Source organism: Rutidosis leptorrhynchoides, chromosome 7 (genome assembly GCF_046630445.1).
Source record: "Rutidosis leptorrhynchoides isolate AG116_Rl617_1_P2 chromosome 7, CSIRO_AGI_Rlap_v1, whole genome shotgun sequence".
In the NCBI taxonomy this organism is placed as follows: domain Eukaryota; kingdom Viridiplantae; phylum Streptophyta; class Magnoliopsida; order Asterales; family Asteraceae; genus Rutidosis; species Rutidosis leptorrhynchoides.
Genome location: NC_092339.1, coordinates 229217830 through 229242012, shown reverse-complemented (window position 1 = coordinate 229242012; position 24183 = coordinate 229217830).

The window sequence follows — 24183 nt, the reverse complement described above, 5'->3', positions numbered from 1 at the left end:
ACCAGGAGCTGCACCAATAGCTCGTGCTCCTTACAGACTCGCACCCAGCGAGATGAAAGAATTGCAAAGCCAATTACAAGAACTTTTAGAGCGTGGTTTCATTCGACCAAGCACATCACCGTGGAGAGCTCCTGTTTTGTTTGTCAAGAAGAAAGATGGTACATTCAGGTTGTGTATCGACTACCGAGAGTTGAACAAACTTACCATCAAGAACCGCTACCCACTACCGAGAATCGACGACTTATTTGATCAACTACAAGGCTCGTCTATTTATTCAAAGATTGACTTACGTTCCTGGTATCATCAAATGAGGGTGAAAGAAGATGATATTCCAAAGACTGCTTTCAGAACACGTTACGGTCATTACGAGTTTATGGTCATGCCGTTTGGTTTAACTAATGCACCAGCTGTGTTCATGGACATTATGAACCGAGTGTGTGGACCATACCTTGACAAGTTTGTCATTGTTTTCATTGATGACATACTTATTTACTCAAAGAATGACCAAGAACACGGTGAACATTTGAGAAAGGTGTTAGAAGTATTGAGGAAGGAAGAATTGTATGCTAAGTTTTCAAAGTGTGCATTTTGGTTGGAAGAAGTTCAATTCCTCGGTCACATAGTGAACAAAGAAGGTATTAAGGTGGATCCGGCAAAGATAGAAACTGTTGAAAAGTGAGAAACCCCGAAAACTCCGAAACACATACGCCAGTTTTTAGGACTAGCTGGTTACTACAGAAGGTTCATCCAAGACTTTTCCAGAATAGCAAAACCCTTGACTGCATTAACGCATAAAGGGAAGAAATTTGAATGGAATGATGAACAAGAGAAAGCGTTTCAGTTATTGAAGAAAAAGCTAACTACGGCACCTATATTGTCATTACCTGAAGGGAATGATGATTTTGTGATTTATTGTGATGCATCAAAGCAAGGTCTCGGTTGTGTATTAATGCAACGAACGAAGGTGATTGCTTATGCGTCTAGACAATTGAAGATTCACGAACAAAATTATACGACGCATGATTTAGAATTAGGCGCGATTGTTTTTGCATTAAAGACTTGGAGGTACTACTTATATGGGGTCAAAAGTATTATATATACCGACCACAAAAGTCTTCAGCATATATTTAATCAGAAACAACTGAATATGAGGCAGCGTAGGTGGATTGAATTGTTGAATGATTACGACTTTGAGATTCGTTACCACCCGGGGAAGGCAAATGTGGTAGCCGATGCCTTGAGCAGGAAGGACAGAGAACCCATTCGAGTAAAATCTATGAATATAATGATTCATAATAACATTACTACTCAAATAAAGGAGGCACAACAAGGAGTTTTAAAAGAGGGAAATTTAAAGGATGAAATACCCAAAGGATCGGAGAAGCATCTTAATATTCGGGAAGACGGAACCCGGTATAGGGCTGAAAGGATTTGGGTACCAAAATTTGGAGATATGAGAGAAATGGTACTTAGAGAAGCTCATAAAACCAGATACTCAATACATCCTGGAACGGGGAAGATGTACAAGGATCTCAAGAAACATTTTTGGTGGCCGGGTATGAAAGCCGATGTTGCTAAATACGTAGGAGAATGTTTGACGTGTTCTAAGGTCAAAGCTGAGCATCAGAAACCATCAGGTCTACTTCAACAACCCGAAATCCCGGAATGGAAATGGGAAAACATTACCATGGATTTCATCACTAAATTGCCAAGGACTGCAAGTGGTTTTGATACTATTTGGGTAATAGTTGATCGTCTCACCAAATCAGCACACTTCCTACCAATAAGAGAAGATGACAAGATGGAGAAGTTAGCACGACTGTATTTGAAGGAAGTCGTCTCCAGACATGGAATACCAATCTCTATTATCTCTGATAGGGATGGCAGATTTATTTCAAGATTCTGGCAGACATTACAGCAAGCATTAGGAACTCGTCTAGACATGAGTACTGCCTATCATCCACAAACTGATGGGCAGAGCGAAAGGACGATACAAACGCTTGAAGACATGCTACGAGCATGTGTTATTGATTTCGGAAACAGTTGGGATCGACATCTACCGTTAGCAGAATTTTCCTACAACAACAGCTACCATTCAAGCATTGAGATGGCGCCGTTTGAAGCACTTTATGGTAGAAAGTGCAGGTCTCCGATTTTTTGGAGTGAAGTGGGGGATAGACAGATTACGGGTCCGGAGATTATACAAGAAACTACCGAGAAGATCATCCAAATTCAACAACGGTTGAAAACCGCCCAAAGTCGACAAAAGAGCTACGCTGACATTAAAAGAAAAGATATAGAATTTGAAATTGGAGAGATGGTCATGCTTAAAGTTGCACCTTGGAAAGGCGTTGTTCGATTTGGTAAACGAGGGAAATTAAATCCAAGGTATATTGGACCATTCAAGATTATTGATCGTGTCGGACCAGTAGCTTACCGACTTGAGTTACCTCAACAACTCGCGGCTGTACATAACACTTTCCACGTCTCGAATTTGAAGAAATGTTTTGCTAAAGAAGATCTCACTATTCCGTTAGATGAAATCCAAATCAACGAAAAACTTCAATTCATCGAAGAACCCGTCGAAATAATGGATCGTGAGGTTAAAAGACTTTAGCAAAACAAGATACCAATTGTTAAGGTTCGATGGAATGCTTGTAGAGGACCTGAGTTCACCTGGGAGCGTGAAGATCAGATGAAGAAGAAATACCCGCATCTATTTCCAGAATATTCGTCAACACCTTCAACAGCTTAAAATTTCGGGACGAAATTTATTTAACGGGTAGGTACTGTAGTGACACGAACTTTTCCATGTTTATATATATTAATTGAGATTTATATTTACATGATTAAATGTTTCCAACATGTTAAGCAATCAAACTTGTTAAGACTTGATTAATTGAAATATGTTTCATATAGACAATTGACCACCCAAGTTGACCGGTGATTCACGAACGTTAAAACTTGTAAAAACTATATAATGACATATATATGGTTATATATATAGTTAACATGTTTTTATTATAAGTATGTATCTCATTAGGTATTTTAACAATGAGTTATATACATAAAAATGAGACTATTAATTTAAGAAACTCGAAAACGATATATATAACGATTATCGTTATAACAACGTCTTACTAGGTACATATGAATCATATTAAGATATTGATACACTTGGTTAATTATGTTAAATGATAAGTAAATATATTATTAAGTGTATTAACAATGAAATACATATGTAAAAATAAGACTACTAACTTAATGATTTCGAAACGAGACATATATGTAACGATTATCGTTGTAACGACATTTAACTGTATATACATCATACTAAGATATATTATATATCATAATATCATGATAATATAATAATTTAACATCTCATTTGTTATAATAAACAATGGGTTAACAATATTCAACAAGATCGTTAACCTAAAGGTTTCAAAACAACATTTACATGTAACGACTAACGATGACTTAACGACTCAGTTAAAATGTATATACATGTAGTGTTTTATTATGTATTCATACACTTTTGAAAGACTTCAAGACACTTATCAAAATACTTCTACTTAACAAAAATGCTTACAATTACATCCTCGTTCAGTTTCATCAACAATTCTACTCGTATGCACCCGTATTCGTACTCGTACAATACACAGCTTTTAGATGTATGTACTATTTGTATATACACTCCAATGATCAGCTCTTAGCAGCCCATGTGAGTCACCTAACACATGTGGGAACCATCATTTGGCAACTAGCATGAAATATCTCATAAAATTACAAAAATATGAGTAATCATTCATGACTTATTTACATGAAAACAAAATTACATATCCTTTATATCTAATCCATACACCAATGACCAAAAATACCTACAAACACTTTCATTCTTCAATTTTATTCATCTAATTGATCTCTCTCAAGTTCTATCTTCAAGTTCTAAGTGTTCTTCATAAATTCCAAAAGTTCTAGTTTCATAAAATCAAGAATACTTTCAAGTTTGCTAGCTCACTTCCAATCTTGTAAGGTGATCATCCAACCTCAAGAAATCTTTGTTTCTTACAGTAGGTTATCATTCTAATACAAGGTAATAATCATATTCAAACTTTGGTTCAATTTCTATAACTATAACAATCTTATTTCAAGTGATGATCTTACTTGAACTTGTTTTCGTGTCATGATTTTGCTTCAAGAACTTCAAGCCATCCAAGGATCTATTGAAGCTAGATCCATTTTTCTCTTTTCCAGTAGGTTTATCCAAGGAACTTAAGGTAGTAATGATGTTCATAACATCATTCAATTCATACATATAAAGCTATCTTATTCGAAGGTTTAAACTTGTAATCACTAGAACATAGTTTAGTTAGTTCTAAACTTGTTCGCAAACAAAAGTTAATCCTTCTAACTTGAATTTTAAAATCAACTAAATACATGTTCTATATCTATATGATATGCTAACTTAATGATTTAAAACCTGGAAACACGAAAAACACCGTAAAACCGGATTTACGCCGTCGTAGTAACACCGCGGGCTGTTTTAGGTTAGTTAATTAAAAACTATGATAAACTTTGATTTAAAAGTTGTTATTCTGAGAAAATGATTTTTATTATGAACATGAAACTATATCCAAAAATTATGGTTAAACTCAAAGTGGAAGTATGTTTTCTAAAATGGTCATCTAGACGTCGTTCTTTCGACTGAAATGACTACCTTTACAAAAACGACTTGTAACTTATTTTTCCGACTATAAACCTATACTTTTCTGTTTAGATTCATAAAATAGAGTTCAATATCAAACCATAGCAATTTGATTCACTCAAAACGGATTTAAAATGAAGAAGTTATGGGTAAAACAAGATTGGATAATTTTTCTCATTTTAGCTACGTGAAAATTGGTAACAAATCTATTCCAACCATAACTTAATCAACTTGTATTGTATATTATGTAATCTTGAGATACCATAGACACGTATACAATGTTTCGACCTATCATGTCGACACATCTATATATATTTCGGAACAACCATAGACACTCTATATGTGAATGTTGGAGTTAGCTATACAGGGTTGAGGTTGAATCCAAAATATATATAGTTTGAGTTGTGATCAATACTGAGATACGTATACACTGGGTCGTGGATTGATTCAAGATAATATTTATCGATTTATTTCTGTACATCTAACTGTGGACAACTAGTTGTAGGTTACTAACGAGGACAGCTGACTTAATAAACTTAAAACATCAAAATATATTAAAAGTGTTGTAAATATATTTTGAACATACTTTGATATATATGTATATATTGTTATAGGTTCGTGAATCAACCAGTGGCCAAGTCTTACTTCCCGACGAAGTAAAAATCTGTGAAAGTGAGTTATAGTCCCACTTTTAAAATCTAATATTTTTGGGATGAGAATACATGCAGGTTTTATAAATGATTTACAAAATAGACACAAGTACGTGAAACTACATTCTATGGTTGAATTATCGAAATCGAATATGCCCCTTTTTATTAAGTCTGGTAATCTATGAATTAGGAAACAGACACCCTAATTGACGCGAATCCTAAAGATAGATCTATTGGGCCTAACAAACCCCATCCAAAGTACCGGATGCTTTAGTATTTCGAAATTTATATCATATCCGAAGGGTGTCCCGGAATGATGGGGATATTCTTATATATGCATCTTGTTAATGTCGGTTACCAGGTGTTCACCATATGAATGATTTTTATCTCTATGTATGGGATGTGTATTGAAATATGAAATCTTGTGGTCTATTATTATGATTTGATATATATAGGTTAAACCTATAACTCACCAACAATTTTGTTGACGTTTTAAGCATGTTTATTCTCAGGTGATTATTAAGAGCTTCCGCTGTCGCATACTTAAATAAGGACGAGATTTGGAGTCCATGCTTGTATGATATTGTGTAAAAACTGCATTCAAGAAACTTATTTTGTTGTAACATATTTGTATTGTAAACCATTATGTAATGGTCGTGTGTAAAAAGGTTATTTTAGATTATCATTATTTGATAATCTACGTAAAGCTTTTTAAAACCTTTATCTATGAAATAAAGGTTATGGTTTGTTTTAAAAATGAATGCAGTCTTTGAAAAACGTCTCATATAGAGGTCAAAACCTCGCAACGAAATCAATTAATATGGAACGTTTTTAATCAATAAGAACGGGACATTTCAGCTACCATTCGTTGTAGAGCTTGTTCAGGAGTCTCATGGCATGGCACACGACGAGGAGGCATTGTTCCTTCAAAACATAAGAATACCGTTGATTAGTATTTTCAATAATACTAATCATGATATGGAATAAGGATAGAGAGAAATTTTCCTTGACTCGCCTTAAATTCTTTATGTCATAATGTCGGAATGTTCATATGAGTCACCGTAATATAATCCCGAAAATTATATTACCCTAATTCATATGTTCATTCGACACTATTTCATATAGTCAAGGTGGCGCGTCAATTAAATCAAGTAACGTGAGATTAAGATTGAATAAGAATTAGATATGATAGAAGAGTTCGAGTATAAATCCACAAGTAGTCAAGTAATTCCTACTTCAAGTCTATATGCCGGTTGTAGTCTAGACTCACTAATGCACCCTATGACTCGGGGTTGACACCAATGAACTCTAAATCCCTACAACCAACGCTCTGATACCATCTGTAGCGACCCGACCAAATCATGTTTGACGGCGCCGACTACTTAGGTACCGTTACGTGGTCATAAGTCTTTAACATGACGTTTGACCAAAATATGTCGCATTCATTCCATAAGTAAAAGGATGTTTCAAGTTTACAAACGTAGTTCAAAAAACTAGTTACATTACAAAGTTTAACGTATGAATGAAACCTATGCGACACAATTTAAAGTAGTCAAAAGACGCTCCAACTATGCATGTATACTCGACATCCAAGCAAGTATCAAAAAGAGTGCGGAAGCATGTATCAAGTAGCATTCAAGGACCTGAGAAAACATATAGAAAACTGTCAACGAAAACGTTGGTAAAATCATAGGTGTTTTAGTAAACGTTGCATTTGAACCACAAGATTTAATATAATTTGATTATCAAAATCATTTGCATTCTAAAGTTGTTATATTTTTCGCGGGCACCCAATTATCAAACTTAACTGTTTTGCACCCTTTGCATAGTGTTAGAACATACACTAGACCCGAAAATATATTTCATCCACTAACGGTAGCGAACCGTCCGAATGAGGCTCGTCAAGCCCATGTGATCACATAATATAAGTTCACGTTTACACCCTACAAGTTTAACTAATGATAATTGAATTGAGGCTTTTTGTTCAAACCAGTACGTGGAATGTTCATTTTCGTACTTGTGTTCAAGTGTAAAAGTATGATACGTATATGTTTCTCATCCCATAGTTTAAAGCATAAAAGTTGTTGAAAGATGGGACTATGATCTCACCTTGTATGCACGAGTAATAAGTACTTCAACAAGTAACGTGTGCAAAGAACAATGCTAATCTTGACCTAAACAAATAAGTCGTATCAATATCGGTAAACACGAGAGGTCAAAGATGTTCAATTAGTCATATGGCTCGTTACGACTCGATTATGTAGCATGTGAATCAAATTGTCCAAGTTTCATGCAAGATACAAGTATAGAAACAAGTTAGAAAGATTGCATAATCATTTGGTTAAGTTTGACAAAAAGTCAAACTTTGGTCGGTCAAAGTCAACGAAAAAGTCAACACTTTCAGGTCGGGTCCCGAACTATTTTACTGAGGTTTTTATTCATATATAAGCATGTTAGAACAAGTCTCATGTGAATCGGAGGTCCATAGCGTGCCAAACATTTTTCATATAATTGACAAGTAGGTTAGAACCTAAACACAGCTTAGGTCGCGCCGCGACCCAGAATTTCCGCGCCGCGGCGATCAACGGGTGCTGGTACCTAGTCAGTCTCAATTGTCCAACTCTCAAATCAAACTTCATTTTCACATAAATCACAAACCGTAAACTCTTACGATACGCATTTTATATCGTTGAAAAGCTAATTTGACAAAGAACACAACTAAACACATTTCATCAACTAAAAACATCATTTGCAATAACTGACTTTCCAACATTTAATGCTCAATTAATGCTCAAGTTCATAAATGCACAAAATAGGATTCGGGAATTAAATGCATCCCTATAACACGCCGTTTCGTAGGTAATCAAGCATACAATACAACTAACTACTTTCTAACAACAATTCATGGCATTCAATACATCAAAAGTTCATTTCAAGTTCACCGAACCCTGACCCAAATTCACCAAAAGCACTAATCATGTTTATGAAGTTTTCTAAAACAACCTACACATCAAATTGAAGCTAGTAATGTTAGGAACACATTTAATACATGCATTTATAACATTTAACAACATTTAAGCAATCAAATTATCAATCAAACACACCAAACTTTCAAGTTCATGCTAGTTATCAAAAATAACAAGATCGAACATATAATTCATATATTCATGTTAGACTTGAGCCATAGACACTAATTAACAACTTTATAAGTTAAAAACATCAAGAACACAAAATCTAGTGATTTTAAAAAGTTACCCAAACGTAATGAAATCGGTATGAAATCGAAGAGGAAGTTGCAAGGATTCCAAATATGTAATTTGTTTTGCAAGACACCCGCTAGCTTGGATTTAGATGATGATTCTTTGAAATGTGTTTTGAGAGAAAATAAGAAAGTAGTGAAGAAAATGGAAAAAGAAAAGGGAATTAATGAATGGATGAGAGTGAAGGGTTGACTAGTTGACCTAGTCACCTCTTTGCTCTCTTGGCAACAATGGTCCCTCTAGTTTCATTCGGGTGCGTGAATTACCTAAACGATATATTTTAAAACGCGTATTAACGAGGGATGTCATAAACATATAACGGAATTTAAATAGTTAAACGAAAAAGTAAACGAAAAAAGGTGGGATGTTACAAAAATCCCTCTATGAATCTCCTATAGTAACCAGCAAGACCTAAAAATTGTCGTATCTGAGTTGGCGACTTAGGAGTCTCCCATTTCTTCACTGTCTCTATCTTTGCAGGATCAACTTGAATACCATTGACACCTACAATATGACCCAAGAATTGCACTTCTCGCAACCAAAACTCACATTTTGAAAACTTCGCGTATAACTGCTCCTTCCTGAGCATCTCTAATAACAAACGGAGATGTTGTTCATGCTCTTTCTCACTTTTAGAATATACAAATATATCATCGATAAATACTATAACAAACTTGTCTAGATATGGCTTACACACACGGTTCATGATGTGACGACCCGGAAATTTTCGACTAAATTTAAACTTAATCTTTACATAAGTTCGACACGATTAAGCGAAGTCTGTACTGTTAAAGTCTCAAAACCTTTGAATTATGTTTATGTATATACTTGACCTTTGACCATGCCCGACGATTCACGAACAAATAATTACGTATATATAAATATAAATATAAATAAAAATGCATATATAATATTTTGAATTAATAAGTATACTTTAATCAATTAGAATTTAAAAATGTAAATAACAAACAAAATGAGTAAGTTACTATTAAAATAAATATATATAAATAAATATATAATATCATTACAAATCTATATATATATATATATATATATATATATATATATATATATATATATATATATATATATATATATATATATATATATATATATATATATATATATATATATATTATAAATGGGATATAATTAATAATTGTAATATATTAAATCATAAGTTAAAATATAGTTAATACATTAACTGTAATTATAATTATTATTAGCATCATTAATGTTATAACATAAAATTTGATTCATGTAATTTGTTATGGTTACCAATATTGTTGTTACCATTATTAATTTCATTACTATTATAAATGGTAGAAAAATTATGATTTTTATTAGTTTCATTAATATTATTAATATTAATAATAAACGTTAATGTTTGTATTAATAAAATTATTATGTTTCTTTATATATAATATGCAGATATAAGTATAATTAGATATACAGATATAATATATAACAAATTGAGAAATATATTCACTTTCAACTTTATTTTTTTCCTTATTTTCTGTACGCCTGTGACTCCTTTTATCAAACCATCTTTATAAAGTGATTCAATTATGGTTGCTTTATTTCTTTTCAATTATAAACTGTACGGGGTAATATATGTGCACATTAGATATCCATATTGATATAATCACACACGTACACTATAATATCATCTACCTAACTCCTTCTCTAGATCACCGAGTACACCATCGGGTTAACCGCCATCGACCACCTCACCATCACCATCGAGCCAAGCTAATGCTTGTTTTCTTTCCTGTCGAAGCAAAGGCCAAAACGAAACCATCATCTCACTACCTTTGGTTTTCTAGCTCATTAATCACCATCTTCGGTGTATCAAACCAACCGTAAAACCACCATCATCGACACCCTCAATCACCATCACAATCTCACCTTAAGGACCGCCACCATTCTTCACCCTCACCACCACTTCACCCTCGCGAAATACCACCATTTCGAATCAACATAAACCTTCACCATTATCATGATAGTACTGCTACAGTTCGTTGTAAACATCACTCTTGAACCACTGTGGACTACCACTATCACCGGCTACTATTTTGTTCTACATCTTCTTCTTTTTCTGTTTTACAACCATAAATAATCAACCTGCAAATCCATATTAAATTTACTGTTACGAGCCGTAGTCATTGCTTCTCCCCACAAAACAACGGTTGCTACGATTATTTGAGGATTCCGTTTCAATTAAAGATCACTATAAAACCCAACAATGACTCACGGTTTACAACTGCCAATTTTGTGATCCCTACTCGTTCTTTTCTTCTCCTAATTCAAACAACATTACAACCACCCCTATATCATCGAACAACTATCACCAAACCTCACCTATTTAATCACTGTCGTCGTTGCTATTAATTTTTTTTCTCTGTTTCTGTTAACTAATACCGGTTACAGTAATAAAGGAAACTAAAAAGATATAGATTGATGATGAATAATGAGTTACGATAACAATGAAGATGATAATGAAACCGATAAATTATGTAGGATGATGCGATAGTGAAGGAATTAAGATGATGATGAAACGATTCCCTTTTGTTTCTTTTTTCTGCCGACACTAGACCTCAACAATGGCCGACCAGGAGAATGATGGAGCCGTATATATATTTTTTTATTATTTTGGACTTTCAATTTGAGCTTATTAAAATGCATGTTGGGTCGAGTTTGATGTTGGGCTGTATTAAAATGTATTTGGGCTGTTATTGTCTTCGTTTGGAACTTGGTCGATGAATGTTTTGAAAGATGATGAAAACGGAATACGGTTTATAATTATATTGGGTGAGTTTAAATCAGAAAAAGAAAAATGGTATAATGGTTTGGAAGTTTGTTGGTTTAGCAAGGGCTCATGGGTTCGAGCTGGGCAATGGCATTATTTTTTTACGCCCATTTCTTTTGAGGTAGTCATACTACTATTACTACTATTATTATTATTACCATTATTGATTATTGATATTGTTATTATGATTATAATTATTATAATTTTAATTAGGATATAAAAGATGATAAAAGAAAGATACTAAATAAGATAATTAGGAAATTATAAGTAATATGGTTTAAAAGACAATGATAAAAATTATAAGTATAAGATAATATGAAAGTTGTTATTTTAATTATTATCATTAACCTTGTAATTAGTATTATTATCATTAATACAAAAATTAGTATTATTATTAGTAAAATCATTATTTTTATAATTATTATTATTAGTATTCATTATTATTAAAATTATCACTTTTAAAGGTATCATTTTTATTATTACTATTATTATTATTATTATTATTATTATTATTATTATTATTATTATTATTATTTTTATTTTTATTATTATTATTATTATTATTATTATTATTATTATTATTATTATTATTATTATTATTATTAGTATTAATATTGTTATGATTACTACTTTTACATTAACAATATTATTATAACAAATAAATATTTTCTATATAAGTGTATATATATTCCAACTACCCTAATATTACATATAATTATATATAAAGATTAATTATATAAATACAACAAATTATTAATTTTAAATATAATATTAAAATATATAAATATTAACTATTTTAAATATATATAAATTAAATATATAAGATATATAATTTAAGATATATATATATATATATATATATATATATATATATATATATATATATATGAATTTATTTGATTACAATTATGTGTGTTAATATATACATAAATGATATAGGTTCGTGAATCCGAGGCCAACCCTACACTTGTTCAATGTCGTCATATGTATTTTTACTACAAAATACAGTATAGTGAATTACATTTGCTCCCTTTTACTCTTTACATTTTTGGGACTGAGAATACATGCCCTGCTTTTATAACTGTTTTACGAAATGGACACAAGTAATTGAAACTACATTATATGGTTGAATTATCGAAATCGAATATGCCCCTTTTTATTAAGTCTGGTAATCTAAGAATTAGGGAACAGACACCCTAATTGACGCGAACTCTAAAGATAGATCTATCGGGCCCAACAAGCCCCATCCAAAGTACCGGATGCTTTAGTACTTCAAAATTTATATCATGTCCGATGGAAGATCCCGGAATGATGGGGATATTCTTATATGTATATTGTGAATGTCGGTTACCAGGTGTTCAATCCATATGAATGATATTTTTGTCTTTATGCATGGGACGTAGATTTATGAGAAATGGAAATATGAAATCTTGTGGTCTATTAAAATTATGAAATGATTATTTATGATAAACTAATGAACTCACCAACCTTTTGGTTGACACTTTAAAGTATGTTTATTCTCAGGTACGAAAGAAATCTTCCGCTGTGCATTTGCTCATTTTATAGATATTACTTGGAGTCATTCATGGCATATTTCAAAAGACGTTGCATTCGAGTCGTCGAGTTCATCAAGATTATTATTAAGTCAATTATAGTTGGATATATTATGAAATGGTATGCATGCATGTCAACTTTCGATGTAATGAAAGATTGTCTTTTTAAAAACGAATGCAATATTTGTAAAATGTATCATATAGAGGCCAAGTACCTCGCGATGTAATCAACTATTGTGAATCATTTATAATCGATATGGACTTCGTCCGGATGGATTAGGACGGGTCTTCACAGTTGGTATCAGAGCAGAGGTCTTAGCGAACCAGGTCTGCATTAGTGTGTCTAACTGATAAGTCGTTAGGATGCATTATTGAGTCTGAACTTCGACCGTGTCTGCATATCAAAAGTTTTGCTTATCATTTTGTGTCAAAAATTACCTGCTTATCATTCTTAGAAAATCACTTATTTATCATTCTTAGTCTAGACACGTTTTACTGCATTGACTGCATGAATAGTGTATAGACAAAATTCATATCTTAGCGTATCTGCTACTTCATATCTTAGCGTATCTGTTACTGTAATTTTGCCTGACAACTTCCGTAGATTCCTCCGTAACTTATGGGATTTTAGTATTATATATGCATATGTAAATTATGTATTGCAGGGTACCAATCTACATCCTATAATCTATTTCTTATCGATAATCCTTCATCTGATCGTATGAGATGAATCCCTCAATAAGTTCGAATTCCTCGAATTCTGACAGCTATTCCGATACTGAGTTTCACCTAAGCTCTGAAAGCAGTGTCACCAGAATGAACCAACCAATCAGCCATCCCCAATTCATCTGATGGGTTTGTAGTCGACTTAATCAATGGAGACGCGAAGAAGGCGATCCTTTCCACCAACCGAATTCACGTTTTGACGAAGAACCTGAAACACTTACCGGCGAACTAGTCTGAAACACCATTTTCACGCTCATTTCTAGAGTATCTTGCCAAGATTATATTCTATCAAAAATTCTAAACCTTATTCATTCGCTCGTTCCAACCGACAATCACCCCGGAATAATAGAAGAAGTCAACAAACTTCGCGCACGAAAAATAAATTTGGAGAATATGGTGCAAAATGTACCAGCTTCAGCAACATCACCGGCACCAACAGTACCATCAGTAACAGCACCAGTACCATCAATAATCCATGCCTCAACATCTCATTCTGTACCTCGAGTATAATCGTCGTTCTACGTATCGTTCTACATCGATCATCTTCGTTCTTCATGGCGATTAAGTAATCTCTAAATGTTTTAGAGATTATGTATTCTAATTATAACGATAAACCAAATGAGTTTAATATCATATTAACTCAATGAATCCATGATTACATCTGAAGAAAATATATATGTATATATGTTTTCATAAAGATTGTAATTAAAAATTCTTTCGTACAAAGTGTTAATTGTGAAAATATTTTAATGGGTAGGTAATACCCGAGGAATATTCAGATTTCACATTAATAAGTTACAATGTACATTCTTCGAAGCTGATACAACAGTCGTTTACTATCCTACTTACATCCACCGATATACAAATCCGTTCACCACAGAATAACCATATTCATCCAATTTCATATTTGGATTTTGATTTATCAGAATCCAACAAGTGGCATAATGAAGAAAACATTTGAGAAAATAAAATTTATTAGAAACAAACAAATTAACTATGAGGAATTTTGTTATGAATCCACGCTAACTGTTCCTAGCTAATTGTTCCTGACCAACTTATTACATTTTATTTATCGCAATTTATATTCTCGCAATTTTATTTATCGTCATTTAATTTCTGTTATTTACTTTACGCATTTAATTTATCGTCATTTAATTTCTGTTATCTATTTTACGCACTTTAAATATCGGGACACGTATACAAGGTTTTGACATATCATATCGACGCATCTATATATATTATTTAGAATCACCATAGACACTCTATATGCAGTAATGATCGAGTTCTCTATACAGGGTTGAGGTTGATTCTACAATAATATATATAGTTTGAGTTGTGATCGAGTCTGAGACGTATACGGGTCACGACACGTATTAATTAATTTGAATACTATATATTAAACTATATATGAATTATTGGACTGTCAACTGTGGACTATCGACTGTAGACTAATAACAATGGACAATTAAAATGAATTAAAATATTGATTATAACATATGAAACTAAACAATTCTTCAAGTTGCCACTTGATTTTGTCTTAAACATCATTTGTATCTTCACGATTACATTCTGCGTCCAAACCTTTCATGATTCTTGAAAACACCTCAATCGAGAGGATGAACCAACCGCACTTCATTTACGGGAGAAAAGATTGATGCATATAGTTATGCACCTGAAAACACTCAGAACCTGAGTAAACGTTTAACACGTAGCTGTGCTAATTCCTTTGGCGTTATTATTACCGAAAATAACTTTGCATCTACTATTCGAGATAGCCAGTTTTGTCACAGATCCAGCAAGACAACTTCGACTTTTCGTATGAAACAACCTTATTATAACGTTGATATATACGCGTGCTCTTTTATTGTTACCAGGGAACCTTTTATATTCCACCATATTACCATCAGCGTTTAATCATCTAAAAACACAGTTCTCTTGAAACCACCTCGGATTGATAACAAACGATTCAGATATGGCTGCATTAAATGCAGAGGAAACAGTAAAATTGTAGATGGCCTAAATGGCCAAGAGTTTGATGATAAAGAATGGTGTGTTAGGAACGCTCGATAGAAAATTTAATACCGAAAAGCGGATTATGCGAAACTATGAAGGAAGCCGTGGACAAATCACAAAGAATAATTTTGACTTCAAAGAATCCAAATGATTCAATACCTGCTGAAATCTTTAGCGAATACTTTACTCCTTAACCACTCCAAATCATCGTGAATGAATTTCTTCATCACAATTTAATTCTGAAATCCTAAGATATCATCGTACCTTTCTTTATTAATATCCTCAATATTTCTGAAGATATCTTCATAAATATTCTCGTTCGATATTAATTATCTCTCTGCGCTATCCGTATTATATCATAAAAGGAAACTGTTTTAGTTCTATATTCTGTGAACCTTCGAATTTAAAATATGAATGTTTTTGAAGTAGTATTGGGAACTGAAGCATGAGTTAGTATAATATAATGACATTTGATCAACGTGATTATATTACAGTAAGTCATGCTGAGTTCTAATGAAACGTGATGATTCACAGACTCTAACGTCATCATGTGCCATGTTACACAACTCTTATATTCTATTTAAACCTCTAAAATATCAAGAAAATATTCCTTGATGATTCGGTCTTTTCCAGGGTATTATGATAATTTAACAAATCGAGATCGTGCCATTACCATTCCCTTCTTAGAACATTAACAATGTTCATTCTGAAACTTATATCCGCGAATTTTGGACCATTACAAGAGATGCTCAATCGCAAGAATAAGAAACGAAGGGATAAAGATCCGAAATAGAAAGTGGAGTATAAATCGCAGCAAATAGGAGGGAGTATTAACTGTTGATAACAATGATTATAGGAAACAAAAATAAAGACATTGAAATATAAGGGGAGATATAAAACCCAATAACAACACGGAAATTACAGACCGTGTATATTAACGTTTATCGCAATATAAAGACATGGGAGAATTAAAAACACTATAACCCCAAGGGCGAAGTAAAAGAAAACAGATTCCTCCGGTGGAAGTTGGAAAAGGAGAATGATTGTTGCAATAGTCAGGATGAGGACAAGGATCAGAACTGGATTAAGAATTTTCAGAATCTTTTGGATGTATGAAACAAGAAGGAAAGTATAGGAATTGTGTGAATAATGGAATGGAAGAGTTTAATTTATAATGGAAATATCAGACAGAGTAATCGAGGCAAATCACCGTATTTAATTATAGAGATCTTAATTTCCTTACTCTCCGAAGAATCAAATCTTTTAGATTTCGAAGATTTTCTTTAAATCCCTTGAATTCCGGAATTCAATTGCAACTACGTCAAAAGTTATGGAAAATCTCCATTTCTTCATCTCGATCTTTTGTGATAGCTTCATTCATACGCTTCGATTAATCGAATCATTTTATCCATATTATTCAATAATGATAAAACTCTATTTATCAGCTCATATTCGTCAGGAAAACATATTTATTGTTAGCCATGACGACCTCACTCAAATTTCGGAACGAAATTTCTTTAACGGGTAGGTACTGTGATGACCCAGAAATTTCCGACTAAATTTAAAATTAATCTTTACATAAGTTCGACACGATTAAGCGAAGTCTGTACTGTTAAAGTCTCAAAACCTTTGAATTATGTTTATGTATATACTTGACCTTTGACCATGCCCGACGATTCACGAACAAATAATTATGTATATATAAATATAAATATAAATAAAAATGCATATATAATATTTTGAATTAATAAGTATACTTTAATCAATTAGAATTTAAAAATGTAAATAACAAACAAAATGAGTAAGTTACTATTAAAATAAATATATATAAATAAATATATAATATCATTACAAATCTATATAAATATATATATATATATATATATATATATATATATATATATATATATATATATATATATATATATATATATATATATATATATATATATATATATATATATATATATATATATATATATATATATATATATATATATATATATATTATAAATGGGATATAATTAATAATTGTAATATATTAAATCATAAGTTAAAATATAGTTAATACATTAACTGTAATTATAATTATTATTAGCATCATTAATGTTATAACATAAAATTTGATACATGTAATTTGTTATGGTTACCAATATTGTTGTTACCATTATTAATTTCATTACTATTATAAATGGTAGAAAAATTATGATTTTTATTAGTTTCATTAATATTATTAATATTAATAATAAACGTTAATGTTTGTATTAATAAAATTATTATGTTTCTTTATATATAATATGCAGATATAAGTATAATTAGATATACAGATATAATATATAACAAATTGAGAAATATATTCACTTTCAACTTTATTTTTTCCTTATTTTCTGTACGCCTGTGACTCCTTTTATCAAACCATCTTTATAAAGTGATTCAATTATGGTTGCTTTATTTCTTTTCAATTATAAACTGTACGGGGTAATATATGTACACATTAGATATCCATATTGATATAATCACACACATACACTATAATATCATCTACCTAACTCCTTCTCTAGATCACCGAGTACACCATCGGGTTAACCGCCATCGACCACCTCACCATCACCATCGAGCCAAGCTAATGCTTGTTTTCTTTCCTGTCGAAGCAAAGGCCAAACCGAAACCATCATCTCACTACCTTTGGTTTTCTAGCTCATTAATCACCATCTTCGGTGTATCAAACCAACCATAAAACCACCATCATCGACACCCTCAATCACCATCACAATCTCACCTTAAGGACCGCCACCATTCTTCACCCTCACCACCACTTCACCCTCGCGAAACACCACCATTTCGAATCAACATAAACCTTCACCATTATCATGATAGTACTAATGCAGTTCGTTGTAAACATCACTCTTGAACCACCGTGGACTACCACTATCACCGGCTACTGTTTTGTTGCTGCTACATCTTCTTCTTTTTCTGTTTTACAACCATAAATAATCAACCTGCAAATCCATATTAGGGTTACTGTTACGAGCCGTAGTCATTGCTTCTCCCCACAAAACAACGGTTGCTACGATTATTTGAGGATTTCGTTTCAATCAAAGATCACCATAAAACCCAACAATGACTCACGGTTTACAACTGCCAATTCTGTGATCCCTACTCGTTCTTTTCTTCTCCTAATTCAAACAACATTACAACCACCCTTATATCATCGAACAACTATCACCAAACCTCACCCATTTAATCACTGTCGTCGTTGCTATTAATTTTTTTTCTTTGTTTCTGTTAACTAATACCGGTTACAGTAATAAAGGAAACGAATAAGATATAGATTGATGATGAATAATGAGTTACGATAACAATGAAAATGATAATGAAACCGATAAATTATGTAGGATGATGCGATATTGAAGGAATTAAGATGATGATGAAACGATTCCCTTTTGTTTCTTTTTTTCTGCCGACACTAGACCTCAACAATGGCCGACCTGGAGAATGATGGAGCCGTATATATATTTTTTTATTATTTTGGACTTTCAATTTGAGCTTATTAAAATGCATGTTGGGTCGAGTTTGATGTTGGGCTGTATTAAAATGTATTTGGGCTGTTATTGTCTTCGTTTGGAACTTGATCGATGAATGTTTTGAAAGATGATGAAAACAGAATACGGTTTATAATTATATTGGGTGAGTTTAAATCAGAAAAAGAAAAATGGTATAATGGTTTGGAAGTTTGTTGGTTTAGCAAGGGGTCATGGGTTCGAGCTGGGCAATGGCATTATTTTTTTACGCCCATTTATTTTGAGGTAGTCATACTACTATTACTACTATTATTATTATTACCATTATTGATTATTGATATTGTTATTATGATTATAATTATAATTTTAATTAGGATATAAAAGATGATAAAAGAAAGATACTAAATAAGATAATTAGGAAATTATAAGTAATATGGTTTAAAAGACAATGATAAAAATTATAAGTATAAGATAATATGAAAGTTGTTATTTTAATTATTATCATTAACCTTGTAATTAGTATTATTATCATTAATACAAAAATTAGTATTATTATTAGTAAAATCATTTTTTTATAATTATTATTATTAGTATTCATTATTATTAAAATTATCACTTTTAAAGGTATCATTTTTATTATTATTATTATTATTATTATTATTATTATTATTATTATTATTATTATTATTATTATTATTTTATTATTATTATTATTATTATTATTATTATTATTATTATTATTATTATTATTATTATTATTATTATTATTATTATTATTATTATTATTATTAGTATTAATATTGTTATGATTACTACTTTTACATTAACAATATTATTATAACAAATAAATATTTTCTATATAAGTGTATATATGTAGTGACCCGAACTTTTCCATGTTTATATATATTAATTGAGATTGATATTTACATGATTAAATGTTTCCAACATGTTAAGCAATCAAACTTGTTAAGACTTGATTAATTGAAATAGGTTTCATATAGACAATTGACCACCCAAGTTGACCGGTGATTCACGAACGTTAAAACTTGTAAAAACTATATGATGACATATATATGGATATATATATATATATATATATATATATATATATATATATATATATATATATATATATATATATATATATATATATATATAGTTAACATGATACTATGATAAGTAAACATATCATTAAGTATATTACCAATGAACTACATATGTAAAAACAAGACTACTAACTTAATGATTTTTAAACGAGACATATATGTAACGATTATCGTTGTAAAGACATTTAATGTATATATATCATATTAAGAGATATTCATACATGATAATATCATGATAATATAATAATTTAAAATCTCATTTGATATTATAAACATTGGGTTAACAACATTTAACAAGATCGTTAACCTAAAGGTTACAAAACAACACTTACATGTAACGACTAACGATGACTTAACGACTCAGTTAAAATGTATATACATGTAGTGTTTTAATATGTATTTATACACTTTTGAAAGACTTCAATACACTTATCAAAATACTTCTACTTAACAAAAATGCTTACAATTACATCCTCGTTCAGTTTCATCAACAATTCTACTCGTATTCGTACTCGTACAATACACAGCTTTTAGATGTATGTACTATTGGTATATACACTCCAATGATCAGCTCTTAGCAGCCCATGTGAGTCACCTAACACATGTGGGAACCATCATTTGGCAACTAGCATGAAATATCTCATAAAATTACAAAAATATGAGTAATCATTCATGACTTATTTACATGAAAACAAAATTACATATCCTTTATATCTAATCCATACACCAACGACCAAAAACACCTACAAACACTTTCATTCTTCAATTTTCTTCATCTAATTGATCTCTCTCAAGTTCTATCTTCAAGTTCTAAGTGTTCTTCATAAATTCCAAAAGTTCTAGTTTCATAAAATCAAGAATACTTTCAAGTTTGCTAGCTCACTTCCAATCTTGTAAGGTGATCATCCAACCTCAAGAAATCTTTGTTTCTTGCAGTAGGTTATCATTCTAATACAAGGTAATAATCATATTCAAACTTTGGTTCAATTTCTATAACTATAACAATCTTATTTCAAGTGATGATCTTACTTGAACTTGTTTTCGTGTCATGATTCTGCTTCAAGAACTTCGAGCCATCCAAGGATCCATTGAAGCTAGATCTATTTTTCTCTTTTCCAGTAGGTTTATCCAAAGAAATTAAGGTAGTAATGATGTTCATAACATCATTCGATTCATACATATAAAGCTATCTTATTCGAAGGTTTAAACTTGTAATCACTAGAACATAGTTTAGTTAATTCTAAACTTGTTAGCAAACAAAAGTTAATCCTTCTAACTTGACTTTTAAAATCAACTAAACACATGTTCTATATCTGTATGATATGCTAACTTAATGATTTAAAACCTGGAAACACGAAAAACACCGTAAAACCGGATTTACGCCGTCGTAGTAACACCGCGGGCTGTTTTGGGTTAGTTAATTAAAAACTATGATAAAATTTTATTTAAAAGTTGTTATTCTGAGAAAATGATTTTTATTATGAACATGAAACTATATCCAAAAATTATGGTTAAACTCAAAGTGGAAGTATGTTTTCTAAAATGGTCATCTAGACGTCGTTCTTTCGACTGAAATGACTACCTTTACAAAAACGACTTGTAACTTATTTTTCCGACTATAAACCTATACTTTTTCTATTTAGATTCATAAAATAGAGTTCAATATGAAACCATAGCAATTTGATTCACTCAAAACGGATTTAAAATGAAGAAGTTATGGGTAAAACAAGATTTGATAATTTTTCTCATTTTAGCTACGTAAAAATTGGTAACCAATCTATTCCAACCATAACTTAATCAACTTGTATTGTATATTATGTAATCTTGAGATACCATAGACACGTATACAATGTTTCGACCTATCATGTTGAAAGGACCCGTTCATATACATTATAAACGATTCACAATAGTTGATTACATTGCGAGGTATTTGACCTATATATGATATATTTTACAAACATTGCATTCTTTTTTAAAAGACAATCTTTCTTTACATCAAAAATTGACAGGCATGCATACCATTTCATAATATCCACTATCCAACTATAAATTGATTTAATAATAATCTTTGATGAACTCAATGACTCGAATGCAACGTTCTTCGAAATATGCTATGAAAGACTCCAAGTAATATCTTTAAAATGAGCAAATGCACAGCGGAAGATTTCTTTAACACCTGAGAATAAACATGCTTTAAAGTGTCAACCAAAAGGTTGGTGAGTTCATTAGTTTATCATAATCATTTATTTCCATCATTTTAATAGACCACAAGAATTTCATTTCCAGTTCTCATAAATATACGTCCCATGCATAGAGACAAAAAATAATCATTCATATGGTGAACACCTGGTAACCGACATTAACTAGATACATATAAGAATATCCCCTATCATTCCGGGATCCTCCTTCGGACATGATATAATTTCGAAGTACTAAAGCATCCGGTACTTTGGATGGGGTTTGTTAGGCCCAATAGATCTATCTTTAGGATTCGCGTCAATTAGGGTGTCTGTTCCCTAATTCTTAGATTACCAGACTTAATAAAAAGGGGCATATTCGATTTCGATAATTCAACCATATAATGTAGTTTCGATTACTTGTGTCTATTTCGAAAAACATTTATAAAAATTGCGCATGTATTCTCAGCCCAAAAATATAAAGGGTAAAAAAGGCAAATGAAACTCACCATACTGTATTTCGTAGTAAAAATACATATAACGTCATTGAACAAGTGCAAGGTTGGCCTCGGATTCACGAACCTAAATAAATTATATATATTTATGTGTTGGTCAATATTTGTCTAACAAATTAGGTCAAGTCATAGTGTACCACAATCCTAATGCTCGAGACTAATATGCAAAAGTCAACAAAAGTAAATTTGACTCAAAATAATTTCCAAAAATTTATACATGATTAATATATAGTTTAAATATCGTCGTTTTATATTTTTAAAAGATTTATTAGAGTAAATAATATAATTTATTTATTAATAAATAAAATTTTATATTATATTTATATAATAAAATATACTTTTATATATATTAAGTAATAAAATTTATAGGGTTCATTTAATATTATAAAGATAATATGATACGTATTATTAAAGTAAGTTATTACACGTAGTAAAATATGTTTGTATCAAATATTTATTTGATAAAATAATATCTATAATGATAGTAAGTAAAAGTTGTATTATTTTGTAATAATAATAATTATTATAAAAATATCAATATTTATAATTACTAAGATGACATTATGATAAAACGATAATTCTAATTATGATAACTTTAATATTTACGATAATTTTTAATATTATCTTTAAAATAATAATTCTATTTAAAATAATATTAATAATGATATTTTATAGTAACAATGACATTTCTATTAAAATGATAATTTTTGTTAAAATGATAGTTTTAATACTAACGATAATTTTAATAGTAATAGTAATGATAAAAATAATAAGAACGATAATTTTATCTAAATCAATATCTTATAATATTTTAATTTCATCATGATACTCTTACCCATTATTTCCTAATCGTTTCGTTTAATAGCTTTTAATCGTCTTTTATATCGTGTTCGTAATAATGATAATAATAGTAATCAAAATAATTAGGTGTTACAAATATTTGTTTTAATTACACTAATATTAATAATGATAGTTACTATAACATTATTAACGATAATACTAATAATTATCTTAATGATAATATAGTAATAATAATAATAACAATAACAATAACCATTTTTAAATAATGATATATATATTAATAATGATAATAATAATAATACCAATAATAATAATAATAATAATAATAATAATAATAATAATAA